Source organism: Argiope bruennichi, chromosome 2, assembly GCF_947563725.1.
Source record: "Argiope bruennichi chromosome 2, qqArgBrue1.1, whole genome shotgun sequence".
NCBI lineage: Eukaryota > Metazoa > Arthropoda > Arachnida > Araneae > Araneidae > Argiope > Argiope bruennichi.
The window spans coordinates 141,714,473-141,736,482 of record NC_079152.1 but is presented as its reverse complement, the minus strand read 5'-3'; the positions used below and the strand labels follow the sequence as shown (position 1 = coordinate 141,736,482).

At 29.0% G+C, this 22,010-nt stretch overlaps 1 protein-coding gene across 14 annotated transcripts in view; it reads left to right on the top strand.

The window, feature by feature from the left end:
* The window catches only part of LOC129962049 (tyrosine-protein phosphatase Lar-like), a 648,630-nt gene that overhangs the window by 13,801 nt on the left and 612,819 nt on the right, over positions 1-22,010 (top strand). For 13 of the 14 annotated variants that reach the window (XM_056075747.1, XM_056075754.1, XM_056075759.1 and 10 more), the window contains exon 1: positions 983-1,147. The exons of the other annotated variant lie outside the window; for it this stretch is intronic. The gene's annotated coding sequence lies outside the window, so the exon portion shown is untranslated. Of the gene's footprint in view, positions 1-982; positions 1,148-22,010 lie in introns of those variants that run through there. 14 annotated transcript variants of the gene reach the window in all.

The window sequence follows — 22,010 nt, the reverse complement described above, 5'->3', positions numbered from 1 at the left end:
CCAAATTTGAACAAAAAATATGCATACTTTAATTTAAAAGGCCTTTCGTAAGAAAATTCTACCAAAGATTAGAATTTGGGATAGTAACATTTGAGAAAATAACATTTGGGATAATAACATTTGAGAAAATAACATTTGGGATAATAACATTTGTAAAATAGCATTAAAACGTCTATAAATGCAAATATAAAAATCAGTGTAACTTTCTAACAAATATGGACTTGGAAACTAATTTCAAACGGTCTCATCAAAAAAACTTATAAAACATTAAAAATATTAAATTTAAAAAAAATCATATTTTAGAAAAAAATAAAAGATTTTTTAACGTAATCACCTATATTAAATTATTTGCTATTCAAATTTATTGGAAATTAAAACTATTTTGATTGATATGCAGCCTGAGTGTAAAGATCATGCAAAAACCAAATTCTACTCCTATTGTTTTATTTTTAGGTTATAATGCTCTCATGTCAAAGAACAGTTCTCACTGTCTTACAAGTCCAAATTTTGAAATAGATTTTGGTAAAAAACATAGAATAAATTTTATTCATATCGAATATTCTGTTGTTTAATTCAGCTCGTATGTGCATCTGTTAAATCTGAGAAAAAGAGTGAATGCCCTAAAGGGAGTGGCTGTAACAGCCTATTCAAAAGTAAAATTATTGTTACAACATCCAAAACACCCGTAAATTAAAATAGATACACCTAATTAAAACAAAAAGAAATTCTAAAATTCACGACTGGTGATGTTGAACAAAAGAAATATTAAGAGAATTGAAATAAAAAGCTGTACTATTAATCGGTCTCAACCGCTGAGAAATGGCTAATCACAAAAGCACATCTTAACTTACTACATTCCCGTATCCATAGTTTCTCAGATTCCCTCCAGATGGCAGCACAGTTTGCCGAATGTGATCTCACAGCTCTGGACCGAAGCGGGTCGGTGGTTGTGCGGAGTCCAACCGTCATAAATTCTTTTTATCTGTTCTCGGGCGAAGTACGAACATAATCGTGGTGCATCAGTCTTCGTGCACGCAGTGTAGAAAAGTGTACGGAGCGCCAACGTTGAAATCGATTTCACGGTGCTCACGCATGCTTTTACATAGGATTATTCTATGGATTAAACTCAAGGATGTGAATCGCAAAGGTAAAAGTTACTTATTCCGTAGCTGGTGATAAGTTTTGCTTTTTCCGTAAGCCTAAATTCCAAGTTGCCGTCCTTTTGCGGGACTTTGATCGGTTGCCTTGTTTTTCCTCTGCCGTCACGCAACTTGTTTTGCGGTGCGTACGTGATTGGCAGCGGCATGTTTTGGTTTGTAACAGCAAAAAGGGTTGGGTTATTTATCAGTGCTGAATTTCCAAAGGGTGCATACTTTCAGATTTTATTTCTATACAAACATTTTGGATGTGTGATGCGTTGTAAATGCAATAAATAAACATAATCTTGTATTATCGGCTTTGCATAGAATATGTGTTATTTTATAACCATACATAGTAATTTTTTTAACTAAATGAATATTTAATAGATATTTATCGTTGAAAATTTTCTATACATTTATTTAAGCAATTAAAAACATTTTTTTTTTCGAATATATTTTGAAAAAGCTTAAACATGAATGCATAGTGGGGATGTTGAATGTGGAAATAATTTTATTTCATATACTGAATATATATATATATATATATATATATATATATATATATATATATATATATATATATATATATATATATATATATATATATATATATATATATATATATATATATATATTAATAGTAGCATGAAGTATATATCGACCAATAATTCCAGATACTATAGTTATGAAAGTTATTTGCATTGACAAATTTAAAGAGTTGCGCCAATAAATCTGTTTACATGATATAACAACGTGTTTACTTTCTACATAAACATTTCTAAACTACTTCTAATTAAAAATATACTATATAATATTTGATTTTTTTTCGTATCAGTATTCAAATTTATTTACAGTAAGTTATATCACTTCTCAAATATCGGTAAATAATCGTCAACCTATTTACAATATCGTAAAAAATGTTTCATATTCAGAAAATCGAAAATAGGGCTATTTGTGAACACTATTTACAATATCTTAGTTACACTGGAAATATACTGGATTTGTAACAAAATGTTGTGAAAAATGATCATTTATTCTCGAATTTAATGCTTGTGAATTTTCGAGATCATATTATCTCTAATATATATATATATATATATATATATATATATATATATATATATAATATAAAAAAATATCTAACGAAAATTTAAATTTTTATTAAAATTAAATGTATATGATAATAATTTTATCTTATTCCCTGGAAAATTCTTAATTTTAAAATCTTTTCTATGAAATATTACAACTATAATTTTATTAATCCATGAATATTATTGTTAAATAAAATTAAAATTAAGTTTCTGCAGATTTTATTTTCAGATAACATTAATTGTTTTCAGAAAAAAAAAGACAAATGTTCTTGATTGTATAAGGATGTTAGAAAAAAGAATGTTTTATAAAAATTATGAATTATTAAACTCGTATATCGATTCTACCTGATGGCTTGTATTTAACTTCCAATTTAAAAAGTTTTTATCCATTTCGTTAATTTAATTTTTAAAACGTCTGGAACAAAATATCGTTTGGATCTGTGCAGATAGTTTCTTATATTGCATTAATAAGCAGAATTTGAATCAATAATGTTTAATTTTTAGTTCCTCTTAAAATTCGTTATCTCAAATTTCTGACTTACTTGATAAATTCATTTTTAAATATCATGTTCCGATTTATATTATAATATGATATTGAAGTCTTGTCTCGATTTCAAATCTTCCTAAATATTGTAGATATTTTTTCTATTTCATTAGTTTATATAATAAAATATAAAAACGTCGATTAGCATAAATTCTTTTTTATAATAATTTGGTTTTAAAAATAGTATCAATTCAAAAAATATACAATTATTTCATAAAAGTGGCAAGTTTTATTTATTTAAAACTAAGACTCGACTGCGAGAATTGTATAATAATCTCAGAATTAATTAATAAATAAATAAATTTGAAAAAAATAAAATATTTAAAAAAACTCAGAAAGATATTGACACGTTTTAAAATTTTATAATATTTACAATTGTTGTATTACGTTGACTGATCTTTATTGGTTTTGTATAGATCATGATCATAATATTTGTTCATAGAATTCTTTTGAAGTATTTTTTAAAGATTAAATCTAGTCAATTTTAGTTTTAATATAAACTATTTAATTATAAGCAAAAAAGCTGTATTCGACTCAAATCCGAAATTTCCCATTTCATGAAGGTCGCCGGTTACTTTATCATTCATTCAAACATTTTAAAAATCAGTCTTTTATTTTTTATCTCTTTATTATTATTAGCCATTGTAATTCCTGGCTTTGCTTGTTCTAAGAAACCCATTTCATAATCGATAGAAGTCGGAAATCCAGTTTAAATTCATCGGAATCGACTCTTAGTCATCAGGAAAACCAACTTCTAACGAGTTCAAGCTTTAGAGGATAATGGGTGTGCGGGGAAAACACCTTCTCACGAAATCTTTAATTTTTTTTTTTTTTTTTTTTTTTTTTTTACATTACATTACAGTTAAAACTCATTTTAAGAAGTTGCGTGAATTAGATGTCTAGAACTAAGTTTTATGTAGAATATTTTTACAAACTTCGATAATCTGTGATATTAAAAAAAGTAAGCAGTGTTTAACAAACCTACATTCCTAAGAATTTCTCGCCTCTTAATGCTGGAAAAAGATGATAAAGCTTCATTTCATTTAACTTCAAATTCATTATATTATTGATCGTTTGTTAGTTCATATTCGTTACATTTAGTTATTAGATTATTTGTTTTCGATATTTAAATATTTGTAAATATAAAACTTTTGCTAAAAATGATGACGATAAAAATGTTTTGAAAACATATTGATTTAAAAACCGTGTGTGACAGAAATACTTGCATAAAGATTAAATATTTTTTAAAAAATGTGCAATGAAATGCTGAACTTTCTTTGCATATATATATATATATATATATATATATATATATATATATATATATATATATATATATAATATTTAAAGATGCAGATCAGCATTTTCGTATTTTGGTTTATCTTTATGATTATTTAGCAAGAGTAGAACCTATCAAAGATAAATTTTCATGTCTATAAAAACGGCCAGGAAACAATATTTCATTGAGAATTTGTAATTAAATAAACCATAATGTTCTTTCAATGTTTCTTTAGAATATTTTATATTAATGCTCTTCTTTTAGCGAGATATTAAATGTGAAGTAGATAAAACACCCGGTTAAGCAAGTTTCTTTCATAGAAATTAAATATTAAACAGGAATTCCTTGAGATTAACACACATTCTGAAACAGAATATCTTTCGAGTTTGTGTAATTTCAAATAACCTTTCTTGCGATACCAGCCTGCAAAAAAGAATAGATTTAGTGACAGATTTAGAGTTTGGGGATCCTAGGAGGTGGTGAGGCTCCTCCTTCAATATGATGGTCTATTTAATTTCATTTTTTAACATATTTTTACCATGTTAATTATTTATGTGAGTTTAAAACTTTTGTTTCTACTGTTTGACTCTACTGTTCGTTTCAATATCCTGAGACTAATACTTTTCGACGATTGTATTTCGCTAATGGGTGGTAAGCAGACAGTTGAGCTTTTATCATGCCTCCTAATTCCGAATAAAGTGAATTCACCCCCTGGCTAAATAGAAAATTCTCTTCATTTTATGTTTCCTCTCATCCCTTTTTTGATTAAATACACACTTCCTGAAATATGCTCAAAAGTACGAAGGTTTTACGAATTCCAGAATGAACAATGTATTTGTTTTTATTTCTCTGTTATGACTCCAGAATCAGGCTTATATACAGTATTATTGAAACAGATGCTGAAGTTTATAAATATCCTAATTATCCAGTGAATTGAACGAAACACATAGGAATTTGCCTATTTATACTTGGCAAAACATTATATTATCCTCATATTTTATCTTTCATAAAATGTTAATTAATTTATTTATTTGGCAACTAGGAAAATAAAGTTTTTGAATCGATCTGCTTGCAGCTCTTTTCCATTCTAGAGAGCTTAGGAAGCTGCCTGTTTGGTAATTCGCAATTGCCGAGGATCGAATATCAAGTTTGAGAGATAGAATCGGACTTAATAAGTATCTGGTTCTTGAGAACAGAATTATATTTCCGGATCTGACGCCATTAAAAATTCACCAAGCAGGATTTTGAAGAGATGTGATTCTCGAAATCTGACCTCATCATTCTAAATCAGTAGAGCGATTCTAAAGCAACCACCGAGCTGTTTGAAAACCAGAAACAAATAAAATTTGGTTTTATCGAGTAGCTTTCACAACATTTTAAATATGTATCGTTCTGCAAAATTTGGAAAACAAAATTATACAATTGGTTTTAACATTTAACGAAATCCCCAAAACATTTTAAAATATTTTTTGTTGATAGCATTTAATCAGATTAGATTACGTTACAAACTTTATTACTCTGATTTTCACGTGTTTTAAATTAAATGAAAGTTCATGCGTTTTCAAGTACTATATTCGAAAAAGATAATTAGCTAATACTCTTAAGCGCAGCATCATTTATTTGTCTATTAAATAGCTATAATCGGATTAAAAACTATATCTGAGGGAATTTGTAATTTGTCCCTGGAAGGTTTGTCTAATATATTTCACTATACCCATAGCATGTACTGCTCTTAATGTGGACAGTTAAATGTCAGCTACAAACCTCGAATTCCCGACATCCGGGACATTCAGGTCTCCTGCTATTAAGACAGAAGATAGATGTATTATTTGTTGTATTTCATTCGATTGGTGATCATATAATCCTCCAATTTTATTGAAAAATACATTTTACTAGGATGTCAATTGCTTTCAGTTGTTTTCATAATTTTAGTATTCTAATTTTTTGGCCATAATTTTGATAATTTTTATCTAAAAGAAATGAAATGAGTGCCAAGTTAAAATTTCTGAAAAAATATCAATTTAAATTTGACATTAGGGATTGCAATATCGAACTAAAAGTTCAATAACGGTATTCGGTATTCTTTAGATCTTAATACCGGTTTCAATACCGTAATAGAAATTTTAGAAAAAGAAAGAAAACACAGGTGTTTCTTTGTTTTATTTGCCAGTTTTATTAGAGAGTGTAAATATCACAAAAAATAATTTGTAACTTATAAATTATAACTGTATATAAAGAATCACAAAAAAGTGTAAATATCACTATTCAGTCTGTAGTACTATTACAAATTTTTGAAATGCGATCTTAAAAAACATAATGCATCAATTGTACTGTTATTAAACCTCGAACGTAATTTTGTGCAAAAATTACCAGCTGTCGAAAACGCTCTTTCGGCATCTACGCTAGTTGGTGGTACTGTTAGCAATGCGCGATATACTTTTTGCAAGTATTTACCTCTAAACCCCTCATCTTCAAATAAATCGATTTCTCGTCGGATGGTTTTGGATATAGCTGATTTCTGTATTGTGTTTTGGTTCGTTGAAATTTTCTTATTTATCCCTAATTATAATTTTTTTTCAAGAGACAATTCCTTTTCACTATCGACATTAGTGTCATCATAATCTTCGATAACTGTAGCGAATTCTTCTGAATATGAGTAAAAAAAATTTTAAGAAAATTTATTATAAACTTGACCAGATTTGAACTGGTTAGTATCATTTATTCTTTTTTTTCATTTTCATTTTTAAAATCATTATAATTATGTAAATACCGTAAGATATTTTCTATTTCGGTATGCCTTTCTCCTGCGCGTTTTTTCAATGTAATATATAATTCTTCAGATAGTGATGGTGTGTGCTGTTCTTTCAGTGATTGCAACATGAAATGTATTGTTGCATTAGCTGTTAATAAAGTAGAATCTCTCCGACATAATGCCCCAACAGCCAGTTTTATTGGAAGTAGAGCTGATGCAGTTCTGGATATTAAGTCGAATTCACTATCTGAAAAATTAATTTGCAGGTTTAAGTCGATTATTGCTTTTTGGATTGAATTTCTCAGTTTAAAAAGTCGTACCATCATTAGGAATAAACTGTTCCAACGTGTTTTAGAATCTAATATTAACGTATATTTTGTTTGATTTTCAGTTAGTATATATTTTTGACCTTGGATTATTTGATCGTGAGTTTCCCTCATTAGATACTTTTTAGCTCAATTTTTTTCACGTGTATGTGAATGGTGTGTTATTTCTGGCAGCATTTTATTTTAACTCCAAATTTCATATTGATATGTGTAGGCAAAAGTGATATAAAAACTTTCAGGAATGGTACGAAGAAAATTTTACATATCATTAAATATTGTGACCAAGAAGCAGAAAACGGAGAATTAAAATATTCCTGAAAAAATTTAATGGCATATAAAAAAGAAACATTTTAATATAAAAAAGATCTCATCTACTTGACATCTTCATTTTGTAAAAAAAGTAATTAACAAATTTTAAGAACAGAATTTTTTTATTTATTCTTCATAATTTAATGTTTATGTCCCTTATATTAAATAAAAATTGCTCTGAAATATTTTACTTACTGAAATATTTTTTTTACTGAAAATATTCTCCTCCTTTCACCTTTCCTCTCACCCCTATTTTGTGGAATGAAACCCATCCTAACGCATGCTCAAAACCGTGGAGGGTTTTACAATCCGTTGTCAAACAGTATTTTATCACTTCTCTTGATTGTACGATCAACTTTGTATTCACAGTCTAATTCATTTCGCCCGTTAGGGAGACATAAAAACAAAAACGTATACTATTTTGCTTAGTTGGCGATCCCTGAACATATAGTGGAGACAATTTTAAAAATTTCTAGTAAATACTGAAAAAACGGTATTTAAACTTGTGAATACCGGTATTACAAAATTGTACAAATGGCTCAAAATACCGGTATTCGGTATCCCGGTATTGCAATCCCTACTTGACATCTTTACTTACTGTCATTTTTTATTCCCGTAATATATTTTTAAATATTACTTTCAATTATGATCAAGATATCATATACTTGCATCAATTTTTTTATATGTATTTTTATAGCTTACCTAAATAAATATACCAACCAATAATTATAAAACATCGATATTTTTTAATGAAATGACAACACACGAACCATAAAATAATATAATTAAAATGTATATAATAATTTATTCAATTTCAGTGACATTAGATATATCAAATAATATTTTAGATTCGAATCGCTAATCCGAAATATTGCGGCATAATAATATTTCGAATGATTAATTTTTACTTTTTTTTTTCAAAAATGTAATTTTAATTATGATAACAATAATGTATTCAAAAAATTACCTTCAATTGTATCTTAGCAATTTCATACCTTAAAAAAATGCGCGAGTATAAGCGCGGTAGTCAAAACATTAGAAAGTATTGTTGTAAAATATTTTTTTAATTTATCAAAACTCAAAAATTATTGTAAGAAGATAAATCAGTTATCACTGAAAAGCTAATTGTTTGAATTTTAAATTGAAGTTAAAAAAATAATTTTTAATATAATTCAATTTATTAGAAAAATGTTTAACATGATAATTATATTTTAATTGAAATTAGGAAAATATCTTTCGTTACTAAATTGGATTGCTCTAGTTTGGCACTTAGTGACCGGAGCGATTTTTGCATTATGCATGTTGAGTTATCTTTTTCGATTCGCAATTTATAAATGGTTATACAAATTTATTAGCATTATCAAGCCAAAAAAAAGTTGTAAATATTGTTCGTTTTGTGTTCCTAAAGATTGAAAATAAAATAGCTAAACATTAGAATTTGAAATTTATTTCTGCAATAATTTCATTTAATCTGAAAAACTATGTTAATACGATCAATCGCTGACGGTTACGGTGAAAGATTTCAAATTAGGATTTGTAGAACTCGGTAGCTAGTCAAGTGTTGCAATATTTGCGTTTCTCTCAAAAGCGAAAATACCTTTATTGTAAATTTATTGTCGAAAAAAATTCCAAAGTTAATAATAATTATGATAGTTATCGGATATCAAAAAGAATCTGTAGAACATTTGATGTGTGTTGTTGATTAGGTGCAATTTTTATATCTAATTCTATCTTATTTGAATGACTTAATTTCAATTTATAAACTTGAGAAGCAATAATTCGGTAACACGACGAATAAAGAGTTAATAGAATGTATAGTAGTTCATTTAATGTTATAATACTATTATGTTGTAGTATATGTTTCATTAATGTAGGAGTATATGTTGAGTTTAAATATAAGAATTTTTTAAAATAAAGAAATAACTATTTTATTCCAGACTTAAAAAGATTATTATTAGTTCCCTCATTAAATTGAAAGCATAATTTTAATTCATAGGCTAAAAATATAAATATGGGTTAGGCATGTTTTGTCTGTACCGTTTAAATTATCGTTATCTGGAAGGAAAGTAAAGTTTATTTTATACTCTGAAAATACGTCAAATAGAACATCTAATTTATAAATCTTTTCATTTATTAGCCCAGGCAGTGTAAAAAAAATTAAGTTGCAGCAAAAAAAAATAAAACAATAACACTTGTTTTTACTTATCACATTTTCAACAACTGCATTTATTGGACTTCATATTTTTTTTTCTCTTCAAAAAGACAATAGTTTTGCTAACTTAAGTTTACCCAGATTTAGATATTTTAAAACAACTCAAATCTTATGAAACATAGATATTCAAGCGAATTGGTGATAAAAACTATGTTGAACTCACCATCATTTCCGATTGCAAACGTTTTACTTTTCAAATACTTTCAATCAGCTATTTTTAATCTCTGAAATAGAATTGAAAATGTAATGATAGAAAAAAAGATGAATTATTTATAAAAAGAATTTAAAAATTAGATATCGCTGGTTAATGATTATTCCTTTTGTTTTGATTAAGCATACTGCATTCGAACTTTGCTTAACGAGTACTTCTCATAACTAGTAATTTGCAAAGCATGCAATTAAAATGTATAAAAAAACACTCCCTTAATGAACGATGTTTCGCAAAACGAATGTCAGGAGTGTCATATGCTAATTCCTGACTATATCTCAGCTATCATTTTGTGTTTCCCGTTTGTTTGTTGATTTTTTTTTCTAATTTCTCTTAAAGATGGAATCTAATCTTTAAGAGGGTCGCCTAAAGAAAAAAAAATGTGAGACACTTTATTAAACATCATGGTTTCGCATTGCAGTGCGAGGGACAGGTATTGAAATAACATGATGGACCATAACCAGATGCTGCATTCTGTATCATGGCAATAAGTTGTGATGGAGATTTCGCCAGAGTAGGATGAGAAAAGGTTTAACATCAATTTTGTAGTGAAAAAAGAACGATACTGAAAGCATCGAAAGTTGCTACATCATATGTTCAGTAGAATCATCCTCATAAGGCTATATCAAAGAGTGCTACAAATATACTTAACTATAGTATTGTCTCAATTTCGCCAAATTTTGAAGCGTTGGCAAAAACCAATGCCTTTAAATATTTTTCTTGTGTAAAAGCATGCATTATAAATAATTATTTAAATTGTTATAAATTTGTTGGAATACTTTTTTTTTCCGAAATAGAACGCATTATCCTATTTTACATTGAACTTATGGAAATAAGGGGCTGTGGTGGCATGGTGGTCTCGATTCCGGAACCGGAGGGCTTCAGTTTCGAAACCCGATTCCACTGAAGAGCCGTCGTGTAAGCGGGCCAAACGTCCTCCCCTCAGTGCAATGTGGAAGTTTGGAGAGGAGGTGCCAGCTGAGGTATCGTCCTCGTCATCTGGCTGCGGTTCAAAATGACGAGGTCCGTCCCAAAATTGTCCTAGTGTTGCTTTAAAACGGGACGTTAATATAATTAAACCTACAGAGAAAATTGTTTCGACGAATGTTTCGCATTACGATTAAAGATTCGAGAATGAAATATGACCTTTATTAGAGGCCGCAATCTACTTTCAATAATGCAAAAAGTAATTTGAAATAATAATAATGTTCTTTTAATTATATATATATGAAATCCGTTTGACATCATTTATATTCTAATGTTTTTAATCGCACATGATAAAAATGTACTCCTTGGAACACAACAACAACAAAATAAAAAGATTCATTAGGAAAGCAAATAAAAATAAACAAATAGATAACCTTGTAAAATATAATGTAGGTCATTCTAAGTATGTTTAAACTTCATCCATCGTCAATCTTCTTTTAATTGTTTAAAACGGAATGAAAAATGTTCGTAATGTGTAGAGGAGGGGGGGGGGATGACACCCTGAACACTTTATTCCCTTTCGATTCCTCGTAAGCCATATTTCTTTTTGAAAGTAGGTCAGTCAGATGTCAAGCATTATGTTTTACAAAGCATGATGGGAAATGGTTCCAGCTTATGCGACTTGGAAGATGAATAGCGTCATTCGAGACAAAAAGTCCGTTTCATAATTCATGTCTACAACTCCTTTCCTGTCACTTAGATGCATTAAAATCACTTTTATTTTATTTTTTTAAGTTTCAAATCAATGTCTTGTCTTCATCTTGTGAAATAAGTTCTAGACTAGAATTAAAGATACATTATTTCTTTTCCGGTATATTTGGCTTGTAATGAAGTGTCTAATTACGCGAAGTTTAACTTTTACTGGAGATAAATGTTTTCATTTCCATTATAGGTGTATTAATATTAATGGCAGTAGAACTGTCATATCATAGAAATGGTTAATAAAATGATCTTCATTCACTATATCATCATTTTACAGATGTATGTTTTGACTTTTTTAAATAGAATTATTCATTGTGTTCTTTTTAAGTTGGAAATCTTAATTCATTTTATATTTTATAAAGATAAGCAGTGAAGCTATTTTAAAGTTCATTCAGCTTTTAATTGCAATATAGATTTTTGATTAACCTTAAACAGGAAAAAAGTTTAAAAAATGGAACGTTAAAATATGAAATCATATTTATGATTTCATATTTTAACATATTATATTTCATATTTTCTTATTATAATAAAACATGAACAAAATATTTTCTTTTCGAAAATTAAATTTTATGATATTTATTAGTTCTCATTTATTCTTTCTTGGCGTATGTTGATTTATAGAGAGCAAAACATATCTAACTAAAAATTATTTAAAACTTGCATTCATATGCATTGTTTGGAAATGAATGTACAATCGGGAAATAAGAAATTTGGTATAGTTATTGTCATTTCACGATAATACTGAAAAAAATAATCCCATCCATGGCACCAAATTTGTTTTTAATTTCGTCTTTTTGTATAAGGCTAGTAGACAATTTTAATTCTGTGATTTTATTGACCAATATATTAAGCTAACAACATTTTATGCTTATTACTGCTAAAACGATATTTACAGATTTTTCTTTAAAGTTAATGACTTCAGTTATTTAATTTTCAATTCTCTATTTTTTGCTAAATTGTTCATTCAAAAAATAACTGACGCAATACGGAAGGTTGGAATTATATAGAAGTGTGTGGTCTAGGCTTATTTGCCCTAAGATTACAGAGCATAGAATGTACCGAAGGATTGTCCACTTAGCTCTGTCCAGTGGTAAGTATTGAAATTAAAATCGTTATTTAAATATGCAAGATGTTTCGAAAAAATATGCTTAGTTTCGACAGAAAGAAGAGAAAACGTAAAGTTTCAAATTGCGACTGAACAATAAGTGAATGCAATTTTTCTACTGAACTAATGCAGATAAATCATTTGAATTATAGTAACTCTAATTAAAAAAATAACAACATGCTATTAATGCTTCTTTACCTCTTTGTTATAAAGCTATTTTTCAATAATTAGGTTTTTGTAGTTCACTTTTTTTTCGTTTGTTCATTCATTTATTGAATTTTATTCGGTAACTCTCATCCAACCCTCTGGTAGTCTTCGGTTTTTCAGTGTTACAGATTGCAATTCTGAAAATCTAGTCTCTTTAGTACAAAGGATTGTAAAGAAAATTCATTAAATTGCATTAAAAAAATGGGACAAATGTTATTTTAATGTAACCTGATTTTCCGATCTGTCATCCTAGACGTTCTTGGGAAAGAGACAAAGATGCATTCTTGTTTAAGTATTGTTTACATTTTTTTGTAACACTTTATCCTTCTTCCGGCTGATTTATACACTTAGATCGTAGTACAACGAGCATTTTCCCCCTCAAAAGTTGAATTAGATAGTTTTTCAGCAGCTAACTTTTTTAAAAAAAATGAGATTTAATTTATTGTCTTTTTTAATATGAACTAATTACTCATTCTTTTGAAAACGAGAATCCCATACAAAGAGTTGAAAATGAGTCTATCTGTACTGATTATTTTAATTTTATTTCTATTTTTTGCCACTTTAGAAAAAGTAAACCTATTTAATATTAAAAATCATGAAACTATAAGACAAACTGGGGAAGAATCTGGGACACATTTTCAGTGTGTAGCAAAAGTCATAATTAGGGTCTTCAAGTTATGAAATGCCTTTTAGCTTTAGTTATATAAGGGATATTCTCAAAATCAGTGCAACTAAATGGATGTGACGTCTTAATTATATAATTCATTAATTTTGAAAGGAATTTGAATAGATATATATGTTCTAAAGATATATATATATATATTCTTTAGAACATATATATCTATTCAAATTCCCTTCAAAATTAATGACTTTCTTGTGACGAGTTGCTTTCATTAAAATTAAGCGTTCATGAAATAAATATCCGCTTTGAAAAAAAGACAGTGAGCAAAAATTCAGTAGATCTAATATGACCTTGGTTATTTGTCTGTCTGTCATTCGAACTCTTAGAGGAATTATTTGTAATAATTCTTGGTAAACTATTGCTGACGAATACATGTAATTGGGGAAGTTTTGCAATTAAGGATAATGTCTTCTGTGAATGCATTCATTTAATCAACTCATTTATCATTAAGAAGACTTGAATCTGGGTGACACTTTCAAACTCCTGCGACAAATCATCATTTAAATTAATTGTTTCAGTTTGTGATCTCGGGATAAAAACTGTTTATTCAGTTTGAAGTACTATCATTAGCTTTTCACAAATATTAAAGAAAATTCAAATGAATCCAGTGCCAGATTTACGTAAAAGCTACTCAAATTATAGCTTAAAGCCCCTCACCCACACAAACACACAATTTCTTCCGGGGATGGGTAAAAAATCGTCCGAATGAAATGGAGTCATATACACAAAATATATTATTTAAATGAATTTATATGTAAAGGGTCCACATTTTAAAGAGCTTAGGGTCTCATGAAGACAAAATATGGAGTTGTATTAAAATCTTTGCAAGTCAAATGCATGGAAGTTCTTAACTCGTTCATTGAAGTGTCGAAAGTACTTGACATTTCCTTCTTCTATTTTATTATTATTATTAATGCGCGGAATATTAAATAACCATTTATGGTGGATGCGTTAAATTCCAAGATATTTTAACAATATTACAAAATGTTTCAGTAATGGTAGACAATTTCAAAGATCAGTATTATTAAACAAATTATTGTTTTAAGGAGTTAGAATTAATTGATATCATTTACCGTTTGAACCGGTACATGGTTCTGCTTTTTTTGGAATAATGTGTTCCAGGAATAACAAACCCATAATGAATGGAATGACACCTTAAAAAGTCATGATGAATGGAATGACACCTTAAAAAGCCATGATGAAGGAAATTACACCTTACAAAGCCATGATGAATGGAATGGCACCTTAAAAAGCCTTGATGAATGGAATAACACTTTGCAAAGCAATGATGAATGAAATGACAATCAATAATGATCAATGTACCTTCTTTCGTCCAGATGAGGAATCGTACTTTTTCTCAGAAATAAGGATCTTTTCTGATATTCATGTTCCTTTATAGTACCAAAATTTGTGCTAAATGCTGCAGAAATGTGATTTTTTTGCTAGCATAAATGTGAAGAAGACAGTAAAAGGCGAAGTGAATAATGTCCTAAAGTGAAGAGTTTATTCTGAACATTTATTTGTAATTACTCTATCTCTTATCTTATGTAAAACATTAATCCATCCACTGCTCCGCCAGCAGACAACCATCTAGTGGTTTAGTTTGTAAATCATCCAGCCAAATAATTTTAGTTTCATTACAGATTATTAGTTTATTTTTCCTTCTTTCTTAAAAAAGTCATATTTCTATCTCAGCCATTCGTAATTATCAATTGCTTCAAGTTACATCTAACGTTTGAATCATCCTGTACTTCAAAGTGAATGATATTAAAAGAAATTTGAAAAGTGGAAACCTTCGATTCCTAAGATAATTAACCTATGAGAATTATAGAAGCGAGTATATTATTTCAAATAATCATTGTAGCCATGGAATAAACATATCGCAACTGAATAATTTAGAGGCATAAAGATTGCTCAATTCATTGATAATGAATGCAGAAAATTGAATGCAGCTGTTCGTTCTGATTGGATAAAATTATTCACCAGTTTATCTTTGTGACTGCAATAGCTGAAATAGTTATTGTTAGCTAAGAGTTATTATCGCTGAAATAATTATGGAATTGAGATACACTTCTGAGAATTAGATTATTCGTGCGTTTAAATAATATAAATACGATATTAATTGTTTCCTCTTTAACACTCTCTATGAATTGTATTATATGAACATTTGATTGAGTAGCTCAAATTAAATACTTTTAAAACAAACAGTGTTGTGAGTTAAAACGAAATACGAAATATTGTTGTGGATTGTGTAATTTTAAAGTATTTTGGCTGCTTGGAAGATTTTTAGCCGCCAAACTTGCAACCAAAACTTCGCTAAGGAGCTAAAATACTTTAAATTTAGGAAATTCATTAGACTATTCTTATTATTTTAGGAAGTATAATACTTCAAGTTCTTTTGCGAGATATCTGGATTTATTTACACGGATAAATGTTTTTAAGTGCATGGAAATAGTTTAAAATTCTATGGCTGTAAAATCTGGGGATATTTTTTTAAATATCAGATTTAATATTCTTGAAACTGTAGCCCATGAATATTTTTAAACAGATTCCTTGCAGGAAGCTATCTATTGCAATGATTCCCTTAACATTACTATGGAAAGTCTCCTGCAGTTATTCATCGATTCATGATACCTAAAACTGAAAAACAGCCTCCGTTCAAAAGTTTATATAATAACTTACTTTCTCTTGTATACTCTATAATTAGTTATTTGTTTGTCTGAAATATGTTACAAGGAGAATAAATATTTCCGATGAGTTCGAAGATAGACCGTACAATTCAAAGAGGGTGCAAATTTTTAAAGGAGGGCAAAATTATTATTTCCCTATGATTTTCTTGCAATTAAAGATTAAAAATTAATCAAATTAAACAGTTAAAACGAATCAAATTAATTTATCAAATTAAAACGAACAAGTTTTATATTAAAAACTTTCGATATCTTAAATTACTTAAAAGTTAGGGGCTAAAAAGTGATTTTCAACTACTAGTAATTTTTAAAATGACCTTAATGGATAATTTTAAAATAATAACTTTTAATTTTTTCCCTTTCTTTCTTTGAAATTATTTTATTATTTTAAATTATTTGTATAAAATTATTTGGAACTGTTGCATGTTTCCCACAATATTTCTTTGATTGAAATCTGCCTTGTAACTGCAGGGGATTCAACAATAATTTTTGGATAATTTGATTTTGAACATGCCTCAGCGCTTTGTCAATCTTGGGTGACCATATATCCTTCTAACAATCAATGTACGGTAGTATCCTGTACTTTAGCATGTTTGTGTTCATCCACACCAGCATGTCACTTGCAACTCAATCATGATGGTTAAATTTGTATTCTCATTTGCATCGAACATTTTTTTTTCTTAAGACTTGTCGTTTGCTTTTCTGATGCTCTTCTTTTAATTGAAAAAAACGTGGAATGTTTTTTGTCGGTTTACGTTCATTTTGAAATGTGATTTCGTGATATGCGATTTGCAAAAAGATAAGTAGTTTGATTGTTCTCCATTGTTCTTTTTCCCCATCATCATTATGCAATCATCATTGATACTTTTAATATCAAGTTACAAATGCTAACTAGGCCTGATTTGCCTGTAATTTTCCAAATGAATGCCAAATGGAAAAACGATGTTTAGGGCAAAATGAGATTCCGATTTAAAAAAAACAAAAAGATAAGCTATCAGATAATAGCAAAATGATAAGCTTGACTGATGGATCACAGACAGAACATATATATATATATATCTGAAAAATAAATTAGAAATCTTACATTTTGGTTTCAAATTTATAGTCTTTAATTCAGGCATACTACACAATATAGTGATGTTTTTACAGCTGTGAATTCAAAGAATATTATTTGGGATAATGCAAAATTATAGAGTGAAGTGATTATTTTATTTTTGTCAGATACATTATTCACTACAGTTTTGAAACATAAGAAAGAATAGTCAAAGACCTCAAATCGATTTATAAACAGTCATCAGCAAAGCAAGTAATATAATCAGATTTAGATTAGATTTCTTTCACTGCTCTTTCGTTTTCTTTTCTTTCTGAATTTATTTGATAGAAAACGATAAGATTAAAGCTGGAAATCTGATTTCAAAAAATCATGTGTCTCATTTTATTTTAATTTCTAGGTTAGTTTGGTTGCGACATTCGAGTAATGTTAGTGTTAGCATTCAAAACTGAACGATCATTAAATTTTATATTAAAAATGAAAATTTTCTGCTGTAATGTGGTAGTGTTTTGACCGTTTTGAACAATGAGAATGCAGTTATAATCGACAATTTAAATAAGTCTGATTTAAAATTAAAATAAATTCTTTTGTATATATATATATATATATAGCGTGCTACTTTTTTCATTCAACATAAATTGTTGCCAAAAAACAAAAGTAAAGTATTAACATTTCCCAACAAAATGTCAAATATTTTCTTTTTCGAATCGTCTGTTGTTTCTCATTCAACTAAAAAATTTCATTGGCAAACTGTTTTTGAAAAAAATTAAACGTATTATTACATACCCGTAATAAAATAACACTTGCTATCTTTAATCGACATAAAAAAAATTAGCCTGCAACGAGTATATTTATCTGTCACTCTCTCGGTTACGAAATGTACTAAGAAGTAGCTATTGTAATCATGGAAAAATGTTGACAAAAACAGTTTTAGAATTAAGCAATATCTATGTGTTTAGGTATCTGATTACGCAGTGATATTGATTAACTAAATTTAGTACTTTTAATTCCATTCGGTCTAAATGAAATGGCCCAAACTACGTATTCAATTTCCCTCTCTGTATTATAAAGCCCCAAATGCATAATATACAATCATATCATGCAATAAAGTATACTAAATCGGTAATTTTGAATTACTAATTTCACTTGTAGTTTGATGAAGAGATTAGTAGATCTTAATAGAATAATAATTAAGCACCGAGCCATCGGACACCCCCTCACCTCACGCTGAGGAAACACAATAACTGGAGAGCAATTGCTTTGTATATCGGCTTAATAGAAACGTGTCCAACTGAAGATTCCACCTACCATCCGCAAGCTCCTGTAGGTATTCTATGTATCCACATAACATTAGCAAGAAAACTGGTGACAAATAATGTCACATTTAGTTTGCTGTTGGAACACTCATATTATGTATGATCTATGGAATAGTTAGTCGAACACGGTGTTTTTCTCTCGATATAACAAGTCACTGCCTTTGAGCAACTATGTTCCTCATCATGGTAATTTATCATATGTGAACAAACTTTTCCAGACTACGGGCTACTTCTAATTTTTTCAAGGTGTTGCGGTCCATCCAGTGGCGTAGGTATGGTGAACTGAAAAAAAGGTCTACAATATTTATTATAATTTAATAAAAAATGGGAATATGTACTTTTCTACATAACTACAAACATAATAATAACAAGATACAAAATAATGAAAATAACTTTCGATGCTCCATAAATATGTTTCTTTTACTATGCGTGTCTTGGGTCTTAATAAAAGCGGCCACCCAAACTGTCTTGCTGGTTCACCGACCGATAGCGATCGACTTAATGCCCACCCCTGATAATACACTATGGCGTAATGATGATTATTATTCAGTTAAGGCATACTAATCATTTCATCAGTTTAATGATGGCATTATTATTATTCAAGTTATTGATTTGTCTGCTTTTAAATATTATCCACAATATATGAATTAAATGTTGAACAGTGGTTCCCAACCGGTGGTTCACGAGAACCTCGGGACTGGTTTGCATGAGGGCCTGTCAGCGCATAAAAGAAAAATATATAACAAGTCATTGCACCTAAAAGTAACTCAAAATGCATCTTTTTAACATTCTAATTCTTGAAAATTTTCTAGAGAAAAACTCTCTAGCCCCTCCTTTATGAAGGGTTACTCTTTACATCTCCCTCTGAAGCTTTCACCTCCCAAGTTGGATGTGGAAAGTGATCTGCACATCTTAAATTTTTGGTTCATTGCTCCTTAGATTCCTACAAACGGGAATTTCTTTATATATATATATATATATATATAACGGGAATTTCTTTATATATATATATATATATATATATATATATATATATATATATATATATATATATATATATAAAGAAATTCCCGTTTGTAGGAATCTAAGGAGCAATGAACCAAAAATTTAAGATGTGCAGATCACTTTCCACATCCAACTTGGGAGGTGAAAGCTTCAGGGGGAGATGTAAAGAATAACCCTTCATATATATATATATATATATATATATATAATATTATAGAGACATGAAAATCGAATATAATCGAGTCTTATTTTATGGAAAATTTCAACTGATTTAATTTGGTGATCAACTGTCTTTCAGTCTATGTCTGTACATCAGGAAGTGATAGCTAGAAAATGTAATTAAATAAATAATTAAAATATGATATGTGGGAAAATTATAGATTTGTTCAGTTATACTGACGTCCCGTTTTAAAGCAACAGGTGGGCTATTTTGGAACGGATCTCGCAATTTTTGAACCACACAGATGACAAGGACGACACCTGAGCAGGCACCTCCTCTTCGAACTTCCGCACCACATCAACGACAGGACGCTTGACTCCGACGGATTTAACGTGCACCTGGCCTTCTTAGCCTCGAGCTTACCACTAGGCCACTGTGACCTAGGAAAAGTATTGAAATCAATTAAAAAAATTTCACTTGATGGGACGGACGCAAAAGGATTCAAGTTGTAATATTAGATTCTCTTCACTTTAAAATGAAATTAACCATAAAGCTTTTTTATTAGATAAAAATAATGAAAAAAAGGGAGCACTTAAATTTAAAAGTAAAATCTTGCTCTTCACCCGTAAACTAGAAATTTTGTAATTAAAATTGAAAATGTGGATTATCTTGATAATCTGATGTTGAAAGTAAGTCGAAAGCTTTTACTTACACGCTTCAACTCTCCTTTTGAAAATTGCTTTTTAACACTTTTAATAACCATAAAACAATGCAGACCGCAAGAGTACTTGCCGGCAAAGTGATTTCCCTTAAGGATTCTTCGCCCTTCATAAATCTTGTTTTCTTAAATAAGATTTTCCGTGAAAGGGCGAAGTCAGAAATATCGAAAAACTATCAAGTCCGTTTAAATTAAACTTTGTTTTATCACACGGAAAAAATGTTCTCATCCGTGTATCTCAACGCTGAGTATTTATTGGAAAAAATTCATCGCTGCGTTCGCTACGTTGAGAACGAAAGTGGTTGCATGTTCTTTCTGGGATATATATATTCTTGGTTCTTTTTTTTTTATGAAGATTGCATCTATGTGCAGTTTTTCTTTATTTTTTTTTCCTTTGATATGTATTGACAAGTGTAGTTAGATGTCTTGTAGTACAGTACATTTTGTTGAACAATTTGGAATTCGAATCTGCTCGTTTGATTCGTTGAATTGAACCTTGCTATTCTGCGTACAAAATACCTTGTATATTTGGTCAATTTTATTTTTATTTAACCTTCTGCCCTCGGATGGGGCCTCTCTCTCACAATTCAAAACGGTGCATCATTTTGACGTTCTATTTATTTTTTAAAATTTTGATTGATAAAATTGCCTACAGAGTGGTGAGAAGATGCCGATTAATTTTTCGTGAAAATTCAACTTTAAAAAAAATGCATATTTATTATTTTATAAGTTAAAGAAGGCCTTGTATTAAATGAATAATTATGCATGGAATTACTTTTCCGAGTGCAAAGGATTAATAATACAGCAATATGATCATAAAATGCGTGGAATAAGACAAAATGTAATGCATATTGGTACTGGAGCATTTTTAGTTGTTAAAAATAGAATTAGTATAAAACTATTTCATTGGTTTGAATTGACCCATATGTTGAAAGCAGAAATGCAGCTCTAATTGTATAAGGAAAAAAAATCTCGCTCATATGTATTTAATGAATCCGTTACTTTGTTGATTACTCTAGCATTTGGGTTTTCGGCCTATAGTTCTCAACATCAATTTTGTGGTGATATCAGCCGCAAAAATGAAAGGAATTCTATGCATAGCATTGTATTTTACCTGATCTTCATTCAGATTAAGTGACTACATAAAATACACTTTTCTTTTTACTGTTTTGTAGGATAATTAACTCATGTGAATCTCGCATGAGGAAATGAGTTAGCGAACAGTGATTAAACGCATGATTGAAGTTAAATTGGCAGAATCGGTGACAAGAAGCCTTGTAGCAAGTTCTGTGGCATTAAGCCTCTCATTCGAAACCATTCTGATTAGATTTCGTAATGGATGCTCGAGATTTATAAGTCGTTATCTATTCATGGATAAAGCAGCGATTACTTGTGTCCTCGATATTTGTTTTATAACAGTTAAATGCATCCTATGGAATGTCTTCATCTTGAAAGTCATCAAAAAGTTTACCTACTTTGTCTACATTCGCCACACTGATTGGTGGGCAATTCCGCGCTTACCTTTCCAAA